The sequence below is a fragment of the Berghia stephanieae genome, chromosome 2 (assembly GCF_034508935.2).
Source record: "Berghia stephanieae isolate SIO BIC M18660-M18661 chromosome 2, UCSD_Bste_1.3, whole genome shotgun sequence".
Classification (NCBI taxonomy): domain Eukaryota; kingdom Metazoa; phylum Mollusca; class Gastropoda; order Nudibranchia; family Aeolidiidae; genus Berghia; species Berghia stephanieae.
The window spans coordinates 69,339,710-69,366,977 of NC_088361.1; the positions used below are offsets into that span (position 1 = coordinate 69,339,710).

Here is a 27,268-nt window from a genome sequence, read left to right on the forward strand (position 1 = left end):
TGCTCTTGGAATATAAACCCGTGCCCTAGCTGCACCAGTTACCTTTGTCTTATTCATTTGCAGGTGCCTTTGACAAAAGTATACTTTTAGACTACCTAATACCTTTTCTGTCCTTTCAATGTCCTGAAATGACCAAGTGTCAGAAACGCCGTAAAATTCTTAAAAACAAAGAAAACAATCCTTGACATGGAATAATTGAAGTACACAAGGTTGTTTCGCTCTATATCAGTACGGAAAATTACTTAAATGTTTGTGATATGCTAAAAGATTCACTAATTTGTCTTTGAGAATCAATTCTGTAATTCTACCTAACAATGCGTTAAACTAATATGTCTGTAATTTCAAGGCACTGTTTGCAAAATTCCACTCTTCTAGATATAGAAATGTGTTAAATAAGATAGAAAGGGGGTGGGCTATTTATGTTGGAATTTCCCCGAGTAAACGAGTGTCAAGATCACACAGACCAAAGCATTTTGTTACACTTAGTATTACTAAATGTCAATATCTTTATTATCCGAAACAGAATTTCCATGATATAATTCATATCTTCTTTATTGTCAACGAATGGGGTAGAAGCCTGGTCCTCTTTACAAAAACAATACTGGTTATTATTGCTGTTGTGCTTCTGTTATTATTATTATTATTAATATTATTATTATTATTATTATTATTATTATTATTATTATTATTATTATTATTATTATTATTATTATTGGTGGTGGTATTACAGTTGTATTTCTGTGGTTATTAATGGTATCATTTTATTCTTTGATTCCATTTACCTTTTACTTTCACTTTCATGTATGCCGTCATCAAATAGTATGAATTATTGGCGAAAGCCTAAGATTAAATAAACTTTGAAACTTTGAGTTTTACTATAGTTTTGATCAAATCAAACTCCGACATTTAACGTTTCAAATTTACCAAATGCATTGTGATACTATTTATTAACGCCCCAATGATTCGTTAAAAAAAAATTAAAATAAAACATAAAACTCCCTTTATTCATCCCCAAGGGGATATTTTTCTTTAGGGTCTATTCCAAGGGGAGACTGGATTAACCCAGGCGTTAGTCGCAGTGCAGCGCGCAAACTGAGCTAGAGCGAGGTGACTTGCTCAAGGCCACTAACAAGGCGGGTAGTCGAACTTGGTACCTTTTGGGTAGGAAGCAAAGACCACACCGTTTATCCACGCTGCCCCATTTGCCAGATAAACCAGCAAAGAAAAGAAAACACTATAAACTATTCAGGACAAAATATTGTTATCTAGTTATTTATCCATTTTAGTTTTCAATAAGATACCGAGCGAAGTAATTATATGGTAGAAATATGATACCGTATTTAACGATTCGGTATTTCAAAAACTTATAATTATATTTCAAAACCTAATCCACCATGTACGTTTGAAATTTCCGCCACCCATAGAAATACTATTTAAATTGTCCCAATGATTCACTAACAAAGGCACACGTATTGAAACTATTTGGAACCGACTTTTATAACTTAATTCTCCTCTTTATTTTCAATAAAACATAATTGGACTTGATGATAACGATGGGGAATCTATGTCATAGAAAGATTACATTTGTATTGAGACTTAGGCATATCAATGTCAATAACCATTTAGATTGGCATCCCGTCGTTTGTTAATATTTTCAGCTGAATCATTGTTGATCAATCCATAACTGTACATTTGCCTGACGGGATGCTAGACCCACGTGTATCAAGTGTATCTAGATTCTGAGTCTAGAATCCTTTACGACGGATTGCGTTACAACTACGTACGTGAGATCATCATCGAAGTCAAACAATAAATGCATTTAATAATATTCAACTTAGAATATATTTCACCCCTTCTGAACATAAAGTTCAGAAAAGTTTATCAGCATATTCCAACATTGATTACAAATTACTGAAACCATGCTCATGATAAAAGTGAAGAAAGAAAGAAATTTAAAGATACTAGTCGAGAACCCAAAATATTTGCGGGGAAATAAAGGCTACAACGAACAGGAAGTCGTATATTTTAATTATCTTACTACTGTTTTCGTGACAATAACATGGATAAAGAGGGATCTTTTGAGTCTTTAACGATTAAAATCGATCCGGTAATAAAATCTGTAGTTGAGGACAAACGCAAATGAATCTGGCACAGGGCAGCCAGCCAGATAGCGACTCTCAACATCAAACGGTCGATCATTATACCTTAGCAGATTTTAGGAATAATCATTTGAGTGAACTGGTGATAGAAATACGCTTAATTAATTTTTTTTAAAGTTTGCCAGTTACCCTTTTATCAATCTACAAAAATAGGTTTCGTCAGTAAATCTGTACTCGTTAGCAAAATGTAACATGGGCAGTACGGAAAAATGTTATCCCCCCAGGATACTTCAACCATTGTGAATGACAAAAGATAGTTTGAATCGGGTACGTGTTTCTAGATTCTGAGTTTAGTAGCCTTTACGGGCAGCTGGACCCACAGGGGACATGCGCGTGCGTGTTTCTAGAATAAGAGGCTTGAAGCTGTTATTTGAAAGCATGCGTTTTAATTCAACGACAAAATATATTATTTTGTCTATTTTTTTTCAGCAATCCTGGTTTCTCCCATTCAAGACAAAAGTTTAGGCATGATTGAGAGGTCAGTCTGGCCACTGACCAGTGTCAGTCAAAATCTCAAAATTCTCCCTCGTGACTGGACACGACCTTTCATAGGTAGGCCAAATTATAGTCTCCGGTCTAGAAGCCCGTGCTCATTTTTATCTACTCTTAAGGAAAACAAACACAACAGAGCAAAAATTAGGAAAGTAAATAGTGCCGCGCTGAGGACCGGACCGAGGACCGGTCCCACGGTCTTTTAGCTGTGAACCGTGGTCCGGTCCCAAAGAGGAAGACCGCCGGCGGTCCTCACTTCTTATCACCTTTCAACGGTCTGGCGCCATACTACTTCCCCAGCGATTCGTTGCCTCGGTCCTTTGCCTATCTTCCACAAATCACCACCCATCCCACTTAATTAATCGCACCCACCCCCCTTTGCCATACACTAAACGACACAGACGACCATAGAGGCAGACGACCACCTCCCTCCACTCCGCAAACCGCCCTTTCGTGTGTGAGATGGGGGGGGGGGGGGGGGGGAAACAGGAGGCGCACGCCTTGGACGATTCCATTATACGGGGTAAATTTCAAAATTTACTACACCATAATGATCGCAATGACAATGATCTATGATGAAGGCATGACCCCTCTTCTCTAATGGGTTATTGTTTGAAATGTATGTGACTACTAAAGATGTGTGTGTGTGTGTGTGTGTGTGTGTGTGTGTGTGTGTCTCAAACCTAGCAAGTTGCAAGTCTGATTTTTTGTTTTCTTTTGTCCATCTCTTGTCGCCACTCCTTTCTATCGCATTGTTGTCATTTAAAATAATACAATAATATTAAAATTTCGTTTGGTGTTTTAACTAATCAAATAATATGAGTTTCATTAGTTTCTTCCTTCCAAAAAAAACAGTTATAACGTCTGTATTTTTAAAAGGTCCAATAGAATATTTGGGGACCCCGATAGCTCAGTTGATAGAGCACTCTCTTTATACGCAAAGGGCCAGAGATCGATCCCGGGTGCAGTCGAGTTTTTTTCTGAATCCCTGTCTACTCAGCAGTGAATGGGTAGCTGGGTTTGTTAGATCTGGCGAAAAGTCACTATCGACCCCACTTATTACTTATTACTTATTACCGCATCCACCCCCTCTTATTATAACTTCACGTCTCTCTCTTACTCTTCAATGCTCGCTGCCCTCTCATGTGTGTGTGTGTGGGGGGGGGGGGGGTAGGAGTTGCGTGTGTGTTATAAACGCCACGAACAACTCGATCAACGCCTTGGGTGATTCCATTATCTCCGTTAATGGGGATAAATTTCAAATTTTATTCACGCTAAATTATCGAAGTAACAATGAAGTACTGTGATCAAATAAAGAAGGCATCACCCCTCTTCTCTAATTAGGTTACAATTTGAAATGAGTTTGACTACTCCGTGTGTTTTACTCCTGTATGTGTAGCGGTCTTTAACGGTTCAAGAATGAACGATCCCATGGTCCCAAAGGTCAAAACGGTCTCTCAGGAATGTTCAATGTCGAAAAAGACCGCCGGTCCTAGGACCGGTCCTTGCGGTTTTCATTTCCCAGGGACCGTAGGACCGTGGTCCTTAAGCTTGCCAAGGACCGCCCCGCACTAAAAGTAAACATAAGAACATCGATTTCTATTTTAGTGTAATTACCAACACTCTACCCACTCTCTACAGTTTACCCTATGGAATTATATTATTGAGACTTGCGTCTCTCTCTCTCTCTCTCTCTCTCTCTCTCTCTCTCTCTCTCTCTCTCTCTCGCTCTCTCTCTCTCTCTCTCTCTCTCTCTCTCCACCCCCCTCTCTCTCCATCTCTTTTTCTCTATTTCTCTCTTCTACCCCCTCCCTTCTTTTATCTCAACTGCAATTCTCCCTAGCTCTCCCATCTTTCCAATCAGCCAGCAGTGGCACCATCTGTCTCTAGCGTGTTAGCGCTGTCAATAGTTCATCTAATTAATTAATCCATCAAATATACATGCCATTCAGTATGTCGTTTGTCACACTTGATTCATTATATCTGCCTCTCATTGACAAATATCTCTCTCATTTCCTCAGTTAGCGTATTAACTTCTTCATTGGCTAAATTATTAATCTTTTATCGTGTTTTCTTTTCAGATAACGGTTAACACATTCCTAGACAACCCGCTGTCTACGAGAGTAGTTTGGAGCAACTAATTGTTGCGTTTTCATAATTTAGCGTCTGGGTGACCCTGATGTGATACCAAAAATGTTTGGGTAAGCATTGTAATTGGTTTGTAACGCTCATGTAAAAAAATACATAACATTTAATTTATTTGTTTTTTTTTTATAAACGGTACTGGAGGCTTATTATTCATTTATAAAAATAAATATAATTGCTGAATCACGACTCCTTGTTGCCAAACAAGAAAAATAAAAATCGAGTAATCGAACATTGTACACCTGAGTACGGTGAGAGAAAGTGCTAACAGGCCTTTTCCAAGGACTCAACTATGTGCCACCCAGAATGGGACTCAAACCCAAAACTTTCTGATCCTAATATCACAGAGCGCAAATTAATGAGCTTGATTGTGGTAAAATTTCAGAATTACACCATTTATAGTTTGGAGGATCCAGGTCTCTAAATTTTTCCCATTTTTTTCTCGCAGCCGAAACACACACACACACACACACACACACACACACAGACATATTTATATAAATTGTGGAGATCTCGCAATATTTGCTGGTAAACAATTAAAAACACTTGACGCCTGCATTCTTCTACTTCTTCATCATCCTCCGCAATATAGTTGTTTTTTTTTTATGCATTGTTTTCCTCCCTTTCCCGCTTCAAACCACTCCAAATCGTATTATTCTCCTCTCATCAAGACACGCCCAATCCAATCCCATCTTTTCCTTCTCACCACCACACCAATTTTCTCTGCCTCTACAAATTCACGATTCCTCTTATTCGTTTCATATTGTAGTCATCTTACTCTCAATGTATTTCTCAAGTATCCAAATTGTAATGTGCAAAATAATCAGTATTGGAAAATGAAGAAACAAAACTCATCATGCTGCTATGTCGTCTAGTGGTATCACTCTCGCCTTCAGATCAGAAAGTCCAGGGTTCGAGACCCGCTGTGAGCGGCGCATAGTTATTGAATCTTTGGAAAAGGCTTTTACACACATATTGTCACCGTAATCAGGTGTTAAATTAGTACTTGGTCGTTAACAGGTTTGACTCTGTCGGAAAAAATTGTAATATCGCCCAACAAGTGTCTTGTCTCCGCCTACATGTTAAGTGTTGCTGTTGTTTGGGATGCCGTGTAAAGTGCTATGAGCACATTTAGTGGAATGGATCTAATATAAATGCTTTATTTTAGTTCAAATTGCACACGTTGTTAAGTTAAAAACTCCATTTTAGACATCATATCACCTCGACAGAGTACAGTTCTGAGTCACTTTAAAAAAAATATTATAGCGCAATATCCACTAAATGTGCTCAAAGCGCTTTACAAGGGGTCCCTGGTCAACAGCAACATTTAACATGTAGGACGGGACATGACGCCTTTTAGGCGATATTACAATTTTTCGGACAAAGACAACGCTGTTAACGGCCAGGTACTCATTTTACACCTGATTACGGTGAGAGAATGTGAGTAAAGAGTCTTTCCCAAGGACTCAATTTGCGCCGAGCGCGAGGTTCGAACCCAGGACCTTCCGATCCGAAAGCGAGTGTCAATCCACTAGACCACATAGCCGCACTTCACCACACATATCACTCGTTGTGTCTGTGTCAATCTGATATTATGTCGGATGGAATGAACATGAAAATTGAGTTTTAAGTAGACACAAAAAAATAATCTTGATTTTTTTTTTCGTATGTCTATAAAACTAATGTCACTTTTCAAATTTGTATAAATTAAGCTTAAAATTCAACTTTAAGCATCTGTTTTATCCCCACATGACAATGTTTTTTGTTTTTTTTAATTGTTCACATTTTCCGTTAGCTTGGATTAAATTTTAACCTCACGTAAGATGTAGAGAACTGTGGATGATTCCAGCTACTGTAGTATGAAACTTACATTAACAATAGGCTTCGACAGTCGTGACGTCACTTCCCTCGTAATGACGCATAGCAACTTAGTAGCTGGTTCTAAACTATCGGAACAATGGCGAACGCCCTTATGAAATACTTCTCCGACGAACATAAAAGTGTATCCAGAAGGGAAAAACATTATAAATCTGATCATATTTTGACTTTTTTACATTCTAATCACATGACATGTGAAAAATGTTCTAGCCAGCATGAAGAATAAAAAGTACAGATTTTCTTAGTTTAGAACCAAGCTGCTCGTTGCTGGGTGGACGTGACATCAGACTATTGAATTCTATTGGTTGCTACTCTCTGAGTAGGACGCAGGTCTATAACCAATCTGTTATGAGCCACATAAAAAGTTAAATCGACTCTCGTCCACCGCCGTCATACCAACCTAAGTATGACACACGAAAGAAGTTTCTTTATTTCAGTAAGCTTATCTATAAAAAAAAATATATTCATTCATATTAAAGTGATACTAAGTTGCTTGAAGCTGTGGACTGTAGAAAGTAATAAACACAGCTTCAAAAAAGAACAAAATACCAGACATGGAACGTTTATTTACGCACTAAGTTTTATCCGCTGAATTTGGCACTCTTATTGATCTACCAAGCGAACACGTCTTTTTGTTCTACATTCCAAGTTTTTCCTTCAACAGAGAGGACGTACGAAATAGTTAGTCGTCCATTTGTTTTTTAGTAATGAATTTATGTTTTTATCATTCTTTTTGTTGTTGTTGTTGTTGGTGGTGGTGGTGGTGGTTGAAGAAGGGTTTTGAGCTCGAAACGTCCCGCGTTTGCTATTTTGTTCTTTTTTTTTAAAGCTGTTATATTTATCTCTTTGTTAATTACTTCATTCAAATTACTACATTAAAATTTCTTACATTTGTCATACATCGGTAGAGACGGTCAAACGAGGATTAAGTACTGCCATTATGTAAAAACCCTTCAAGTTAAACTCGCCACAAAGCTCAAACAAGTGCGTCTATGTGGCCTAGTGGTATGACACTCACTTTCGGATCGTCAATGGAGTCCTTGGAAAAGGCTCTTTACTCACATTCTTTCACCGTACTCAGGTGTAAAATAAGTACCCGGTCGTTAGCGTTGCCTTTGTCCGAAAAATATCGACCTAACAGGCGTCATGTCCCGTCCATCATGTTAAATGTTGCTGTTGACCAGGGACCCCTTGTAAAGCGCTTTGAGCACATTTATTGGATATTGCGCTATCTAAAGCTCAATTTAAGCTCAATTGCCTATAATGAAGTACTCCGATTCCTCAGAGCCACGAGGACAAGGAGATGGGGTTAGGGGGGGGGGGGGGGGGGGGGGGAGGGAGAGTTCTTCCCAGCTCCCACAACATTAAAGTAACAGTTATAGAAGACGTAGTTGTTAATCTTAGGAGTGACCCCATTTTATCAAAAAACCACTGTTTCCTACAAATATAGATAGTATGCAGCTGACGTCACTCGGGTCTCTGTTATTGCTTTTTGCCATCCGCGTTTATGAGTAATTCTCACTAAACTGTATTCACCAGACTGTAAACGTTTATGGTAACACACAGTTTTGTGTGTTGGCCCGATATACTTCCCGATGGCAATGTTGTGAGTGTCTTGGCCCAAACGCATCCTATCTAAAAAAGACACAGCTACCTTGTTTGGGTATTACACTATGACGTATCGCACCAGGGCGAACGCTGCCATACACACAGATGAAATGAAAAAACGAGAACGTTGTTGTTGATAAAGATGAAGACGATGTTTAATAAATGATGGACGATTGAAGAAAACGATGCAGTGGGATAACAGGACACCGGTAGAAAAACATGTAGAGTAGAAGTTTACAGCAATATGTACAGTAGTAGCATGTACGGCAGGTCGACTGCAAAAGATAATATTTAAATATATATATATATATATATATATATATATATATATATATATATATATATATATTGGTTACATTCAATTTTATAAACACAATAAAATACGTGTAATGTAATTAATATGCTAATAAATATGGAATGTCTCCCCATTTGACAATTAAATCACAATCGAATGGAAACATAGAAAGAAAAATAAACAAAAGTAGTACGTTAAAACATGAATACTACTCACATGACATGAAAGCATATCTATTAAACGATAGACTAATGCCTTTACATGATGGTTGGAACATACGGAATGACAACCGATTATTTGATACAATAGTGCGGCTATGTGGTCTAGTGGTATGACACTCGCTTTCGGATCGGAAGGTCCTGGGTTCGAGCCTCGCTCGGCGCATGGTTGAGTCCTTGGATAAGGCTCTTTACTCACATTCTCTCACCGTACTCAGGTGTAAAATGAGTACATGGCCGTTAACAGCGTTGTCTCTGTCCCAAAAATTTGTAATATCGCCTGACAGGCGTCATGTCTCGTCCTACATGTTATGTGTTGCTGTTGGCCAGGGACCCCTTGTAAAGCGCTTTGAGCCCTTTTAGTGGATATTGCTCTATATAAAAGCTCAAGTTTTTTTGTATTTTTTTTTTAATATCTCATGAAATATGGATGGAACATATGGAATGATAGATTGTTAAATACAATGAATACAAATTCATCTCTGCGAACAAATGGGGCTACATATCTAAGACACACGAATCATAAAAACTAAAATTAGAAATATAAACTTACATTTCTGGTGCGTTAAGTTCGAAAATGTGAGGACAATCCAGTTTAGGAAATAACATGGGCTATAACCCGAAACTTCCAAGAATATATAGAAACGATATTTTAAAATAGGCAGTTAAAACGGTATAGATGTAAATTGGGAGGGATACAACCTTCACTTTCAACGATTGGAGAGAAACTGACCAAGAATGTTGAATCAGTTTACCAATACTCATTAAAGGCGCGAAAATGTTATATCAGTTCACACCTTAAATAACAATAATAATTACGATCGTGGAAATAATTATAAATAACAACAAATTATACCAATAAAGTAGCGAGTGACGAATATTGACAAAGACTAACAACTTAACAACGAGCAATACAAAACAATCAATAAAAACAATTCTGGTCTAACCAGATCACTACCCATCCGATCCCTGGCTCTGAAGGAGTGTGGTTATATAATAAAACAGATGCAAAACGGATAGGGTATTGGTTTGACTTTAATACCTACCGTCTTAGCTTTTTATGTTTTAGAATGTTAAATTCTCCTTTTTTATCAACATCTATATACCATAGATTTTACTACGAGACAAAATATTTATGAACGACAGTAGAGAGGAATATAGAAGGATACTAAATTCATTTGTGGCAAAGAGGCTATAATTAGATTTTCAACCATTTCATCTCAATATTTGTAAAGTGATATTCGTCCCAGCTTTAGAATCAATTTATAAATTTCTCATTGCCACTCGAAATGAAGCGGTGGTAATTCTTTTTTTTAAAAAATCTGATGCGAGTGGCGCCGTATTATTCTTTAGCGTTCTCTCTCTCTCTCTCTCTCTCTCTCTCTCTCTCTCTCTCTCTCTCTCTCTCTCTCTCTCTCTCTCTCTCTCGTTTACGAGTGATGCTCAGGATTTGTGAGGCTAATTGCCTTGGGTGATAGGTATGTATTTAAGATGGCTATGTTATGACTCCACAAAAAGAAAATGAAATCAAAAAGTACAAATGATTCAATAACACACATTATCCATTTAGCGACTTCATTTGTCTCTACAGAATTAAGCTCGTTATTTTTTATTATTATTTCTTATCGGTTTTTATTCGTAAACTTATTACGAGCACCGGTTCAGAGTTATCGCTGGATAGCAGGTGCACAAAAATATTTGTTAAAAGAAAACCACTGTAGTGACTGACTTAATTTTAAAAGGTGTATGCACTGCATGTTGAATGGATAATCCAGGATCACATTATAAGATAAGAGTATAAAAGGCATTCATGTCAATAGTTTGCCAAGCATAGCAAAAAGATATCACGTGTCGACAGGTACAAATCGCACGGCTTTATATTGCACACGAGCTTGTATTTTTAACGAGTGTAAAGAAATACTACACGGTTCTCAATGTTTTCTGTTGTAATGATCTAAGGACACTTCACACAATGCACGTGTAGGAGATGATAATATAAGTTCACGATTAGCCATTCATTTGTATTATTTACAATAAGAACAGTATGCCGATATGATCTATGTGACTTCCGTTGAGCTCACTAATACTAGAGCTGAATTTTCATTTTTTTCAAAATCCGTGCGATAAAAGGCGTAGAGAATATATTTTTAATGACTGTATTACTTTTGACCAAACCTACAGACTTTATTACAAGACGGATTTGACCGTTCATACCTCAAAATATTTGTTTGGCTCTATCTTAATTTTCAGGATAGTTTTATATTAAAAAAATAGATAAGTAGCCTACTTATAAATATCCCTTTTATTTTTGTGATTAACCCACGTCAGTATCCCACTCAATAATTTTAATGTTTACAAGTTCAGCCCTCGGTGGAAAAGGGTTGCCAGATTCAATTGCACGCACCTACAGATTTCTTTATTGAACACCGATGTCAATCGTTGACGGGTCGAAAGATTCGTCTTAATTGACGAAGTCCCAAGTTTAAGAGTATCTGTCGAGATGGGATCATTTTAATAGATCGATATTCGACGGACGAGTTTTCTGGCCAAAGTTTTAAATACATGACGGTTTTTTTCTGAGTCGGCATTATAATCTCAAAATAGTATTTATTATAATGTATTCAGTTACATTGTCTGAAAATACATGTAGATTATATTACACCGACATTTTTTGTTTCTTTATCATACAAAAACAGTGATTACGTCACGTGAGTCCTGGTAGTCAATAGTGAATCAGCGCTCAGTACTGTTGAATTTCCACCTTATTGATATTCATGAGATCGCATGGGGGTTGACGGTCTATATGGTAGACGGTTTTGTGTAGGATTACCAAAACAAGACAGGAATAACTAAAAGCTTCGAAAAGCAGAATCCAGGGCATTGCAGCATATAAAAGAAATGAAATTTAGGGCACTCAGTTCTTTGTTATTATTTTTAGACAGTCAGTTTAACGATTAGTTCTCAATAAGTTGTATCAATCAGAATATAAGCGTTAGACGTTACACATCATTTTGTGTGTTGATATGTTTTATCCGGCTGAGTATTTTACCCAAACGCATAATATCAATAGCAATATATATATATATATATATATATATATATATATATATATATATATATATATATATATATATATCATATGATCATTTGCCTCAAGCTGAATTCAGGTGGGGTTGAGTCAGATGACAAAGAATGCCAATATAGTTTAAATATTTTGGGGTTATTAGTAGATTTTATGCAACTAGATATTCATTCAGATCGTTTTGAACAACAAATTTTGTTTTTATTAACTAAGCCACCTCAACATATTACCTTTTTGAGGCGGTGAGTCATATAGAATCGAGACCTTAGCACAATAAAGAGACCCATCTTTGATTTGACAAAATCCAATATCTGAGTTTTATAAAAATTCCTTTTTTCTTTTTGCCCTTAAAAAAAATAATCCCACATTTTAGAAGGGTGATTTTCCTTGATAAATCTCTTGGAAAGGGCAATGTGTTATAGAATGAAATAAAATGGATTGGTTGGGTCACACAAAGTTATAGATATGTCATTTATTTCTCAAGAGAATCGGATGTTGGAATGTTTACAGTGCGTTGGAAAGGACTGACACGACACTCATATATACGCATATTTTGCGACATATCATCTAGATGCATATCTAGATTAGATGACCCGTACATAGATATCGATCGACAGGAATGAAGGACGAGTTTTCTGGCCAAAGTTTTATCACTATCATAACCAAATCAGTAATAGGGTTTTAAAATATACCTATTGGCCCTTGAATACCCTTAATATGAAATAAGTTATAATATTATTTATTCATTATACATTGCATATTCTTGGAAATACATAATATAGTTAAATGGAAGAACAAGTTTAAACATAGTGAAAATTTTTAAAAATAATTACATATCAATTTTTTAACCAGTCAAGTGTCGTACTCTGTAAAGACACGTATTTTAAAAATTACCAGAAAATTCGTGCTTCAAATATCGATCGATCTTAATTACTCCTATCTTGGCAAAAGCTCTTAAACCTGGGACCTCGCGATGTCCATATTTGAAGGACGAGTTTTCTGGCCATATTTTAAATGCGTTTCTTTCCAGAATACGGCAGTTAACTGGTTAAAACGTTTTTTCTTTGTTTTTAGTCTATGGCAGAATGCTTGTGAGTTGAATGCAATAACAATGAGATATCGGGACCCTAAGGGGTCAATAAGGACGGGCATTGGTGATTAGACACTGTCAAATGCTAACAACACGAATGGTGAAGAGATTGATGATGATGATGATGATGATGATGAAGGTAATGATGGTAACGATGATAATGATAATAATGATGGTGATGATGATGATGATGATGATGATGATGATGATGATGATGATGACGTCGACGATTAGCATGATAATGATGATTTTGACGATGATGATGGAACTGACAATGAAAATGATTGTTGCATTTTGTTAATGTATCGTCATTCCAAACAACTGTACATTATTTCCGTTTGATTTCTGAATAAACTGCTATACTATACAATGGATGATATATTGATATGTTGAAATATTTTAATCATCGATATATCGATACGTTCTGAAAAATTACACATTTGGGGTAATTTAAGCTTTGCCTAATCGAATATGCAAATGAAATATTGCTAATGGTGCTACCTGTTCCAGTTGCAAGGTACGACCATCTGCAATTACTGCCTTTTCATAACATCGAAGACGTAGTTCATTTTTTTTTTTTAAATCCTTTAGCGTATACGTGCTTGTCTTTAGTCCAAACGCGGTGGAAAACTGGGTAGATTTTGATAAAAATAAAATATTAAAGTCTTATCCCAGAGATGAGATACAAAACAATATTTATGCAACAAACAATAAAACAAGATGTATACCTTACGTTTCATTCTATTGCGATTTTATAATTTAGCACGGCCAAAGAAACTCTAAATTTAAGCGTCACATCCGGATATATTTAGTATATATTCCTTCTCTTGAAATTACTTAAAAGTATCTGTGAAATGGCTGTCACACCTCAAATACCGGAGGCAAGAAGCAACATAACAATATAAAACTGAAGTTAATGAACATTTTTGTCTGAGACAGATATTAGTCATTGGATTATGTGCTGGTAAAACGCCATAGCTTGACATGACCTCAAGTTCCTAGTCATGAAAGTTTTGTTTGCTTTGCATCCATTTAGACACAGCTATCAGCTACCTTCACAAAAAAAAAAACTCTGTCCAGACATGAAGTCAAATTCAGTTAAGGCTACCACAGAGTACATGCTACGACGATTACAGAATCAAATCCCTCAAGGAATACACGTGTTCTCAATTATCAAACAAATATTCCATTAACTCTACTCAGAACCACGGTTTTCTAGCCCAATGCCAATAGTCATCATATTATTTATCTATTAGTATTTGAAAAGTAAATTGGGTTTTATTTCTTTCATTCAAGATCCTTTGTCTAGGGTATTATTAGAAAGTACAGAGATCTGAGGCCTCAATTTACTATTGGAGATTATAAATTGACTTTAAAAGTTTTGTGCTGAATATAATGTGAAAAAGTAATCAATCTCACTAATACTGAGGAAATTTATATAACTTTTTGTCCATAACAATAGCTGAAAAACTGCAAGTCTTAGGTCGTCCCCGTTTTCAATTTCTACAGACCGTACGTAGAATGACAACAATTTACAGCGTTTTATAGCGTTTTAGATAGTAGATGCGTATTCATAATTGGATAAATCACCGGTAAGTTTTCCGATGTTATGTAACGGGCTGATATCATAATTACATGTTAACTGTGAACTTTCCAGATAGAAGAGGGTACAGCACCTCTTCTGGTGTAATAGTCAAAGTTATTCAACTCCCTTTCAATTCTCTACAAACTGCACTGGCTACTAATCAGAAAGAGATTGAATTACAAAATCGCCTTTTCTACTTAAAAAACTCATCACATCCTTTTACCCCTTCCAGATCATTCAGGTAATCATCTGATAAAACAAAACTTTTAGTTCCTCTTTTCAAATACAATTGTTTTAATGTAAAGCACCTTGGGCATTATATAATGTTATTATTACTATCATCATCATCATCATCTTCATCATCATCATCATCATCATCATCATCATCATCATCATCATCATCATCATCATTATATCTCTCAATGGGTCGATGTCACAATGTTGGGCAAACTACAGTTATAACTTTAATTAGATACTACTGCTATTGATACGCTTGGAGAGTTAATTTCTCACACGATATTCACCAAAACGGCACCCGTGTAGTATGCTACAATATTTAATGAACATTATTTTGTTTACTCAGGAAACAAGTGTCAAGTGTACTTCACAGCTATCTACGACATAGCGACCAGGTCTCTGTACTCGCTCTACAATAAGAGGGGGACTTGGAGATGAAAGCATCGAATAGCCTTTTTAATCTCGGTACAGAAAAATAAATTATGCATTCCAATTGGAACATACAATGTTATTGTTTAACATAAAATAATTTGGTTCTCAACTTTTGATGGAATTTGTCGTTTTAAAAATTAATTTTATTTATAAAATGAATATGTTGGGCTTTAATCATCGAATTAGTTTCTAGATTATATTTAAAGGCTGCAAAACGAACAATATCTTTTAACACCCTCTTCTTTGAATGTTTTATGTCAGTAAATTATCCAATGTTTATTTAACTCTTTTATCAATAAATTAAGATTTTAAAATATAAACAGAACTTGCATGTACTCATATTATATCTATGCATCTATAGCCTTCGTACATTAATGGTAGTTATAATTTCTTAACTACCGTTTAGCTTCAATCGGTTTGAAAGAATATGAAATTTCATTAGATAATCAAATGATCCATTTTATTGAAAACAATCATTAATGGTAATTTTCAATAAATGTTTTCCTTAATATCGCAATCATAACGACTACTGTCATTACGTTATTGCCTTGCTATTGCGCGAAGCAATTCAGACATTATTTTAATATGTTGTGCGCAATTTTTCGCACTCTATTTAAGTTTTGAGTGTCGGCCAAGGTGAAAAACACAGACCCTCCGTAACCAATATTAAAAACAATCGGCTGTATGCCAGATTCTTCCAAGGATTGCGGCCACCTAACCCACATCTGATACTGACTCCGACGACCCGGCACTGACTCCAACGACCCGGCACTGCCGTCCTCTGCCGTCTTCGGGCACGGACAAAATTATAAGAATAAAGAGAAGAGCCGCTAGACCTACCCGTACCAAGTTCGAGAAAAAAACATGGCAGAGGACGTCGGGTGCTTGGAATAAGTATGTCTAGCGGCTCTTCTCTTTATTCTTAGTATTTTGTCCGTGCCCGACGTCTTTATCCCAAAGACGGCAGAGGATGACAGTGCAGGGCCGTCGAAGTCAGTCCCCGTGTGGGTTAGCCCTTACAGTCAAGTTATTTGATCCACGGCTGGTCTTTACCAAAATAAAATGTAAATGTTGCTGCTCGAAGCTCGAAGAAATAAATAACAATGTAAAACTGAATGTAAGCTTCAATTTAATCTACGAAAACAGTTTAATGAACGTTTCGGGTTTCCCATTTATCAACAAAACAGGATGAATGAGATAATGTGGGAGTAGCGTTGATAGTTTTCGTATATTAAATTGAAACTTGCATTCAATATCACATTGTTATTTATTACCTAAATGAAGGTCATTTAAATTGATCGAATTTTCTGGCCAAATTAAAAAACTTTGCCTTCCCAGTAGACCAGTGAAGTGTTTGACCACTCACATCACTTCCTCCATCTCTCACAAAAGGCGAAAAGCAAAGGATTTCTAATTCAGAAAAGTGAGTGAAGCAGGCACTTTATGTTGGTAACAACAAGAGATGAGTGAGTAGGAAAGTGCGAGAAGACAATACAGAATAACAAAATTTCGCGGCAGTGATGGGGTTTGAATCTGCGACCTTATTGGCACGACAACTCCGCCTGGCCGGCGAGAGCGTGACTCTACCGTATGAGCTATCCACGGTAGGGTAGCTCATACGGTAGAGTCACGCTCTCACCGGCCAGGCGGATTTGTATTTAAAAAAAGTACTAAAAAGACATTCAGACAAAGGAGAATTGACGGGTTAAATTATTGCCCTTACGCTCCGACGGATAGCTCATACGGTAGAGTCACGCTCTCACAGACCAGGCGGAGTTGTCGTACCAATAAGGTCGCGGGTTCAAACCCCATCACCGCCGCGAAAAATTAGTATTCTCTATTGTATCCTGGCACTTTCCTACTCACTCATCTCTTGTTGTTACCAAAGGATTTCTAGCTGGTAGATAAGATGGGGATGACAAAGATAATCTATTCAAGCAGATGATGATCACAGATCTAGTGGACCTAAATCCTGTCGACTCAAACCGGCTTGGAGTTACTCCTGATAGACATCTAGGGGGGCCTGGTATAAGATTTCCAGTCTAAATGAACATCTGATTGGCGGCAACTCCGACAACATAAGACAAGGGTTAGCTGGTAGCCTACAATAGTCTAGAAATGGTTTAAATTACAAAAGTATACAAGAAAATTTGGGGTAACACCAACGGACTACCTCATCCTTCTTTGTTTTTATGATAATATAATTGAATGCCGGTTTCTAACCACCCGGTGTTGAACGAAGTAATCTTTTTTGTGAAAGAAATCAAGATAGAATGTTATATGCCAGCAAAGGATGGTTGATTTAACAAAATTCCTTGATACGTCAGACTGACGTATCTCGACATTCTAACGGGGTGAAGACAATAAGACGGTTAATGAGCCTCAGGTGTCATTATAAAATGACAGGCTCAACTAAATAACAAAAGTATTCCTTAGCTTCTTCTATTAAATAAATGCTCAAAGGAATACAAAAGGAAAAATATAAGACCTACTAAAAAAAGTACTAAAAAGACATTCAGACAAAGGAGAGTTGACTGGTTAAATTATTGCCCTTATGCTCCTTCGTAATTAGTAATCATGCTCAGAGTTTTGTCGACGGGTTTGTGTTTCGCTATTTCTTAACTTCAAAGGCGGAGATTATCAGATGAGCTCGGTAGATGCTACGCTACAATCACGACAAGTTAATGATATAAAGTTATTATAGGAATGTTTACTTTGGACAATCGAAGAGTGAAACAAGGCTTGAGGTATCAATCTAAATAAACTCTGGATTTTCCCGTCATTTCAGATATCATCATTATAACAACGTATTGGCAATATTCCAATAAAAAAATAGGATAGAGGGATAATATTAATAACGTATATATTTTAAAGACTGGAACAAAGATTTAAAGTCGACATTGGATTGAGAAATTTGTTTAGAGCTTACACAACCAAAATAAATTATAAGCATCACTCTTATTGTCATAGTATTCCTGTTTCTATTACTTTGTATTCGCATTCTTTGAACATTTTTCGTCCAGCGCCTCTTCCTTCTCGTCTAATCCTATTCCCCCTTTACCCATCATCATCAGCTTTGTCGGTTTTTCTTATCGATCTTTTCACTTTTGCCACTTATTCTTCTCTCGTGGTTTATTTAACATCATTATCATATCCATCATTACCACCAATATCACCATTACCTACACCACCACCACCACCACCACCACCAAACAGCAACCATCATCATCATCATCATCATCATCATCATCATCACCATCATCATCATCATCTTCATCACAATCACCATCATAATCATCACAGCTGTCGTCGGAGTCGTCATAATCAGCATCATGATCATAATCGTCATCGTCGTTGGCGTCGTTAACATAATTGTCATCATCATATTCAGTATCATCATCATCATCATCGCCATGAAACAAGAACAAGAACAAGAACAACAACAAAAGCAGGACCATCACCATCATTGTCATTCTCTTCTTCTTCTTCCTTTTCTCCTCCTCCTCCGACTCCTTATCCTCCTCCTCTTTACTCTACCTCCTCCTCCTCCTCCTCCTCCTCCTCCTCATCATCATCATCATCATCATCATCATCATCATCATCATCTTCTTCTTCTTCTTCTTCTCCTTCTTCTTCTTCTTCTCCTTCTCCTCCGCCTCCTCCTCCTCTCTCTCTCTCTCTCTCTCTCTCTCTCTCTCTCTCTCTCTCTCTCTCTCTCTTTCCATTGCACAATAAATGACATTATGTCCTGACACTGTCACATAACGTTATCCTCTATAAAGCTCTCTATTATAATATTGACAATAATGTGTTTTCAAAATATTACAGCAAACCCCAAAATAGTGACTTTGTTGAAACAGGGAAACATTAGATTATTTGAGGGTTACCGGAACAAAAGATGTCATTTTCTTCAAGTGCTTGATCAGGTCAAGCGTAATGCTTATAAAATGAAATAGAAGAGAGCCATGTAGGCCATAAGGTGTATTTTGTTATACGTTGTATTTTAATCTTTCCAGAAAAAACAAACAAAAGTATATAGAAAGATTCTTTCCACCACATTTGAAACCGCTACATTATATCTAGATGGCCACCAACCAAGATCAGCACTGATTTATTTATTTTGCAAATTAAAATTTATAACTTTGAATTGAATTAAATTCTAATGATTATAGATATAATCACAGTTTTGTTTAAACGTTGTAAGCATTTTATTTTCTATACTTCTCTCTCTCTCTCTCTCTCTCTCTCTCTCTCTCTCTCTCTCTCTCTCTCTCTCTCTCTCTTTCTTTCTTTCTTTATCTATCTATCTATATATATCTCTCTCATTCTGTTTCCTCTTGTTCTCTCTCTCTCTCGTTCCACGGGGCCCTAATCCCGGCCCACTTGTTTACTAGTGTTATTCCGTATCCACTTAAACATCTTGTACTTCCAATACTGGACAAGAAGGTAATGCTATGCTCCAGCTGAACTATATAAAAATGTCTTCAATTCATGGCTTATAAAATGGCTATTAACCTGTTAAGTACATACCCTGGAAAGAAACGTATTTAAAAAGTTGGCCAAAATACTCGTTCTTCAAATAGGGTTCGATTTAAATGATCCTCCTCTTGGCAAAGACTCTCAAACCTGGGACCTAGCGAAGTATTAATTAAAGTCTCAGGTTTGAGAGATGAGGTCATTTAAATGATGGAAGAGTTTTCTGGCCATTTCTTTTAGATACGGGTTTTCCAGAGTACGGCATTTAACGGGTCAAAGCCTTCGGTTCTTGAGTTTTCTAATTGTTATAAAGAGAGCCTTTAGTCCGGTATTTAGCACTCTTTTGTGTTATAAGTTGCTTTAAAATTGCGCGCAGTGTTTTAGGTCATTGATTTACTGAAACAGTAACTCAGTGGTCCCCTAATGAGTCATATAGAAAAAAAAACCTCTAGAATGTAATAGCACAGTGATTTCGGATTATAGACACATAGACAACCACGCCCCTCGGACAGTTGTCATTATTAAACAATGGCAGTGATTGGTAAAAATCGCGAATGGCGCATGTTTTACTGGGAATGACATTTTTCTAAGTATAATGTACAGTTTTATCGCTTGATCAATAGAACCAACACAGAAAACTATGTGTAAATTTAAACGTTTATAATAATGTGATCAAGAAAACCGTGTGATAACTAGTCACCCGTTTCGTGGTATATAAACAATAACAATGATCAGAGAGATTTCGATTTCATTCACGTTATTATTCATAAACAACCAACTATGTTTGCCAAGTACGTGCGAAGGAAGGTGTGTAAAACGTTTCATGTTTTGATTGGTCTGAAATCTTCTCGCTAAATACTCTTCAACAGTCGTAACGTCACTTCCTTCCTTATGACGCATGGTAACTTAGTAACACTGGCTCTAAACTATCGAAACAGTGGCGGACGCCCGTATGAAATATTTCCCCGGCGAGCATAAAAGCGTATCGAGAGGGAAAATAAACATAAATTTGATCATGTTTTGACTTTGCCACATTCTGATCACAAGGCATATGAAAACTTCTAGCCAGCATGAAGAATAAAAAGTAATGATTTTCTTTGTTTAGAACCAAGATGGCCGCCGTTGCCGGGCGGCGTGACATCAGACTACTGAATCCAATGGTCACTAAATCTGCACAATCGCTAGGCGACTAATGATGAGACCCCATCTCACACATTATTGGACTTGCGACTGTGATTCGGGTGCTCAAAACGCGGACACTGTAGCGATGCATACAAACGTTTCAATGTATGGAAAAGGAGCTACATTGAAGTCTCGTCGATAAACATTGCATTTCTCAAGTCCGAGTTACTGGGTGGAGTTCCTGGTCTCACATAGTGGGCAGGGTGGTATTTACTTTGTCTTCTATCCCCTGATATCTGTTTTTCGAATTTTGCTTTCTGTCTTTGACTTAGAATGAGACTACTTGGTTTTTACCTGGCCCTGGCCGAGTCCTAGGCTGTGAGGGGAAGGGGGGGGGGGGGGGGGGCAGTCAAATACATAGTTTTTGTTTTGGGAGATGATTTTTATCCCTGTAAATCTGTTATGTTTTATTATATTTGCTATTTTTAATGTATAATGTAAGCATTTGAGAGTATTACTCTTTGATGGATCTTGTGCTTGTATCTGAATTAGACTTATAGGTGATCTCAAACTAAGTGTATTGGTGGTATGCATGTTGAATCTACATCTGATCCCTATTTGTGCCCAGTTCCCCTTTGTCTTACTTTTTCTTAGGTACTTTAATTGTAATTCTAGAATTTGTTATCCATTTTTCTTACTTTTTACGGGCGCTGATATAACCTAAACTATGTATTGCAAGTGCCGTAAAAAAGCAACTAAAATCCAAAACCAAGTCCGAGTTATGGTGGTTTATTAATGATTTAACGCGCCTTTTGCGGTAATGCCTTAGCTTTGAGAATTCGCGTTCAATTTTCCTTCATTTAACCGAGCCATCCATGAAAAATGGCCCGTATACGCACTTTAATACTTTTCCTTTAAAATGGTATAGAATTTTAGTTTTTATCGAATCATTAGAAAAAATCCGCATCGAATTGGCTCTTATATAACGACAAAATCACTAACTCTCTTTTGCATTACTCGGATTCCCTAAACAATCCTTTTGATAATCTTATAATATGCAGTTGAGAGGGTAATATAATTTATTTAGCCTTTTAGAAAATGAATTTGTTTTTTTGTTTTTTACAATAGGGCAGTGAAGTCATGACGCAACACCTTCTACTATTCCGGTTCCAACTCGTTAGAAATGTGTATGTAAATAGTCCTTCGTAGGACTAATAATGAACAGGTTACATATTGAATGGCAAGCCTATTTTAGTAGCAGGATATAAAGGATACTTCATTGGATTACGGGACTAAAAAGAGCGAAGATAGATGATTTTTTATAACAACCAGCATATATTTAGACTAGAAAACAGGATGCCATCGCTCTGAACCCAGAAGATCAAATACACAAGGTATGTATCCGGTCCCCCGAAAGAGTGGATTTACACTTCCAATGAGATAAGAACCGTTTTTTACATCACACATTTTTTCTATATTCCTTCGTTGTAGATAGATTGAATGGCCTTCCTTTTTTCAGTTTACTTTATAGTGACATCATACAACGTCATTGTCAACAATTAAAAGGGGGAGGTAACTCACACTTGACAAGTGTGATAAACATGTTTCAACATATCATACAGCTATGCCGAACAGTTTTGGTCTCTGGCAAAAAGTGCAAGTCCTATTGGTATTTGACCAGTTAACAGCCGTAATCTAGAAAGACACGTATTGAAAAATTTGGCCAGAAAAAAAAAACAAGCTCGTCCTTCAAACATAGATCGATCGATTTAAATGACCTTCATCTTAACAAAAACTCTCAAACATGGGGCTTTTGTTTTTGTCAATTTGAAGGGTCACTTAAATCTATCAATATTTGAAGGACGAGTTTTATGGACAAATCTTAAATACGTGCTTTTCCAGAGCACGACAGTTAACTGGTAACAGTCAGAGAAGAAAAAAACCTCTCCTTTTTTGAATAGATCTATTAACTCGATTATCGGCATTTAAATCATGCCGAAATAACACCGTTTTCATGCGATGGAACAAAAACAAATGATCGTCTCAAACTCTGCAAATTCTTCGCTGACAAAAACAAAACTATAATCAATATACAAGGGCGAGCTGATGTATATGTACCGTTTTGTTATCACATTTTTTTTCAACAGCACATACAAAGATAATACATGAAAACGCCGAACTAGTTGGCGCATGTTATCAGCCACTACCTCCAAATCACTGTTGTTATGGTTTATTTTCAGATACTTCTTGAGCTGGGGGAACAACAAATAGTAAGATGGTGCAAGATCCGGATATAAAATGCAGTGTGCTGTCGGGTCGGTAGTTTAAACTTTGAACCGAAATAATGCGTCTTAAGTTTGCCGACTAGAGTGTGATCGCGCATTGTTATGCTGTAATATCAAATCTCTACCACCTCGAACCCAGGGGAATCTATTTTCGAGGACTCTTAGAGTTGAAACACATTGTTCAGTGTTCACTATTTGCCCCTGTTCATGAAATTCTATGTGAACTGTGCCTTCCATATCCCAGGAAAATGATTTATTGAATTACTGCCTTCATCTTCCAACATTTTGTTAAAAGCAAAAAACCCCAAAAAATCGACAAGAGCTTTAATTTCCAAGCCATAATTTTTGAGTACCGTAACAGGTAATCGATACAGTGTGCTCTCACGATGGAATGATATCTGTCACTTTGCTTGGGAATTTTTTTTCATTAACACGCAACCAAATTAACTTTTATATGTCACTAATTCTAAACCATGGCATGACTGTTGATATTACAGTACTTTGATGGCGCAAGTCTTTTTTTACTGTTTTATGTAATTTTTGTCCTAAATATAAAAACACTTTCCAGTTAAGTTCAGCCAAATTGTAAATTTAATTTTCATTCTAAATATAATAATATCATTCATCTCGTGTGAAAAAAAGACATTTTAAACTCTATAGAAGGCACGAAGTTGACGTTAACTCTTTTATTATTTTTTAGACATCCTTTTAATAATACGTTTTCAGTACATTATATCAATCAGACTATAAGCGTGCGGCTATGTGGTCTAGTGGTATGCCACTCGCTTTCGGATCGGAAGGTCCTGGGTTCGAGCCTCGCTCGGCGCATAGTTGAGTCCTTGGAAAAGGCTCTTTACTCACATTCTCTCACCGTACTCAGGTGTAAAATGTGTACCTGGCCGTTAACAGCGTTGTTTTTGTCCGAAAAATTGTAATATCGCCTAACAGGCGTCATGTCCCGTGCTACATGTTATGTTGCTGTTGACCAGGGACCCCTTGTAAAGCGCTTTGAGCACAATTAGTGGATATTGCGCTATATAAAGCTCAATTTGTTGAAAGGTTAAACACGGTTATGTGTGTATGTGTTAAATTTGGCGGGTATATGCTGTGAGCATTTTACCTAAACGTATTACATCAATGTGTGACCCATCGCGTCAATCTACTATATACGTCAGATTAAAACAGCTCAGGAAAATAGAGTTTGAAGTCACAACGCTCAGAATTTGGAACATTTACTTTTTGAAGTTGAAGAAACAACGCTCACGGCCAACGGTCCAGAAAAGTGTTGGCAGAAGATAAAATGAGAAAACTGAACTGTTATGGACACGTTCGGAGACACACCATCCAAAGATCAGTGCTAGAGGAAAAGTAGCTGGCCGAAAGGCATGTGGCAATCCAAGGAAGTCCCGGATAGGAAATGTGGAGGCAACAACTGGCAAAAAGATAATCGAGTGCACGGAAATGGCCATTGAACGTGAAAAATGGCGTTCCATGAAATCCAACCTCTGTAGGGAGACGGACCTCCGGTAAGGCAAGATAAATGCTAAGTATCAAGTGGACCTCGACATAATATAAACCGTTTTGATACGATTGTTTTTGTATGACATAACCAAAAAATACCTTCACCTATGAACAAGAACACTGGGAGGTTTTTAAATTAGAATATAATGGAGAGGGGCCGATATATTTCAGGCTCAAAAGTTCACGTCAATTGACCTCATTTCAACTCGGTTGTTATGACGATTTTACGCTGGAGTTTAGAGGTCGTCAGGTGGTAGAACACTTGCGTCACACGCAAAGGAACCGATATCGATCCTGGGTAAAGTCTAGATTCTTGTCATTATCCACCCTGCAGTTACTGGGTAGTTGGATCTGTTAGATCTGGTGGAAAATACTTTGCAACATAGACTAGCGTCCTGTCCAAGGGTGACAATCAATAAAAATTGTCCGTTTTACGCTGTAGAGACTTAATCTCTTTAAATTATGATTACTTTACGTAGGAGTTAGGTTTTAAAATATTACTAAAATAGAAAATGCGCGTTAATGTTGATCTTGAATCAATTTTGAAATGACAAGCAGAATTAACTGATGTTTTTTGCTTGTGTCTACATCGACGTGTATTTATTTGATTACTTTGTTGGCTCCTCGAAAGGATTTACCGTCAGATTTTTTACTAAAAACTTTAAATTAACTGTTAGTTGAAAAGGAAGAAGAGGAATATTGTCATTGACTTGACTCAACGGATACACACACACACACACACACACACACACACACAACACACACAAATATATTATATATATATATATATATATATATATATATATATATATATATATATATATGAACATAATCTTGAGTATGAACTTGAAATGGCAAATTGTTTTGCGATCTATTTTGTGAAGGATTGCTCCCATTTGTTTTTAAATTTTAAAAACGCATATCCCCGTCTCAATTTTAGATGTAATGTTTTATATTCCAATTTACATGGACACAATTGATAACTTCCGTTGACAAGTTCCATTAGTCTGATTGATGATCTGCATTCCCTATAGGATTGCATAAGATTTGATACCCAGCTGTTCTTTTAAAAGAAGCGTAGCGTTAAAGAAGGAAGTAGGTACTCACCCTTGTTATAAGAAGAGTGTATCTCACAGCATATCTTTAATCCTTACGGTGTAAGTGAAGTCTTGAAAATATGTAAAGAATTATTCAACATGTTTATATGAATTAAACGATTATAAAATTATTTTTTTTTAATCTGTTAGACTATCCTACTAGGAATACAATAGCAATTGTAATACTTTTTCGAAAGGAAAATAATTTGACTTTCATAGAAAAGTAAAATATGTCAGCAACTTCTACATTTAATAAAGTGTTTGTTTAAGTTGGCCCGACAAGTCTTCTAAAAGTGAAAAATATTTTAAAATTCAGAAAGAGGTCCTCAACCTATTATATAAGAAATAACATTTCCACATAACCATTGGCAAGAAAGCTTTCCCGTCTGAAACAGCGCCGACCGCAAGACGAAATAAAAACAAATTATCATTCAATCTTCCTTTCAAGAAGTCGCACATTAGTTTCGCTCAGTGCCAATGTTGTGGTTGATAAATAGCACGAAGACACTTCCATCCGTGGCACCGTGAGGACTCCCTTGAAGCAAATCGGTAACGCCGCCGTATCGCACGACACTGCCATCTCTCGCTCACTCAACATCTTGAGGTAACACTGTTACATGATATTAGCGTCAGGCTATTTATTCATTTGTCGTCAGGTTATCAATTCGAATCACGAATCATATTTTACTCGTTATTCCCTTACAATTTTAATTACATTTTATTTTCATTTACGAATTTTCCAATTTGTAAGAAATCTAACTCTAATGACTGTCTCGGAACCGCTACTACTACTACTACTACTACTACTACTACTACTACTACTACTTCTACTACTACTACTACTACTACTACTACTACGACTACTACTACTACTACTACTACTACTACTACTACTACTACTACTACGACTACTACTACTACTACTACTACTACTACTACTACTACTACTACTACTACTACTACTACTACTAATACTGCGACTACTACTACTACTACTACTTCTACTACTACTACTACTACTACTACTACTACTACTACTACTACTACTACTACTACTAGTGCGACTACTACTACTACTACTTCTAATACTACTACTACTACTACTACTACTACTACTACTACTACTACTACTACCACTACTGCGACTACTACTACTCCTACTACTACTACTACTACTACTACTCCTCCTCCTCCTCCTCCTACTACTACTACTACTACTACTACTACTACTACTACTACTACTACAACTACTACAACTACTACTACTACTACTACTACTACTACTACTACTACTACTACTACAACTACTACTACTACTACAACAACTACTACTACTACCACTGCTACCACTACTGCTACTACACTCCTCCTATTGTTGCTACTGCTAGTATCATACTACAAACCGCTACTATAGTCAAAATATGCCAGCAATACAACAATACATGTATATCTAGTACTTCCTTTTCGGATCGATCAAGTATTGATCCGAGAGGTCTACGGTATCGGAATTCAAAAGAGATGGGATAAAAAGACAATAATATTTTCA

General features: G+C 36.7%; 1 protein-coding gene across 1 annotated transcript in view; it reads right to left on the minus strand.

Moving 5' to 3' along the window:
* Positions 1-26,260, minus strand: part of LOC144965421 (arg8-vasotocin receptor-like) — a 151,644-nt gene extending 125,384 nt beyond the window's left edge. The window contains exon 1 of the mRNA XM_078900756.1: positions 25,733-26,260. The gene's annotated coding sequence lies outside the window, so the exon portion shown is untranslated. The remainder of the gene's footprint in view (positions 1-25,732) is intronic.
* Positions 26,261-27,268: the final 1,008 nt, after the last annotated feature.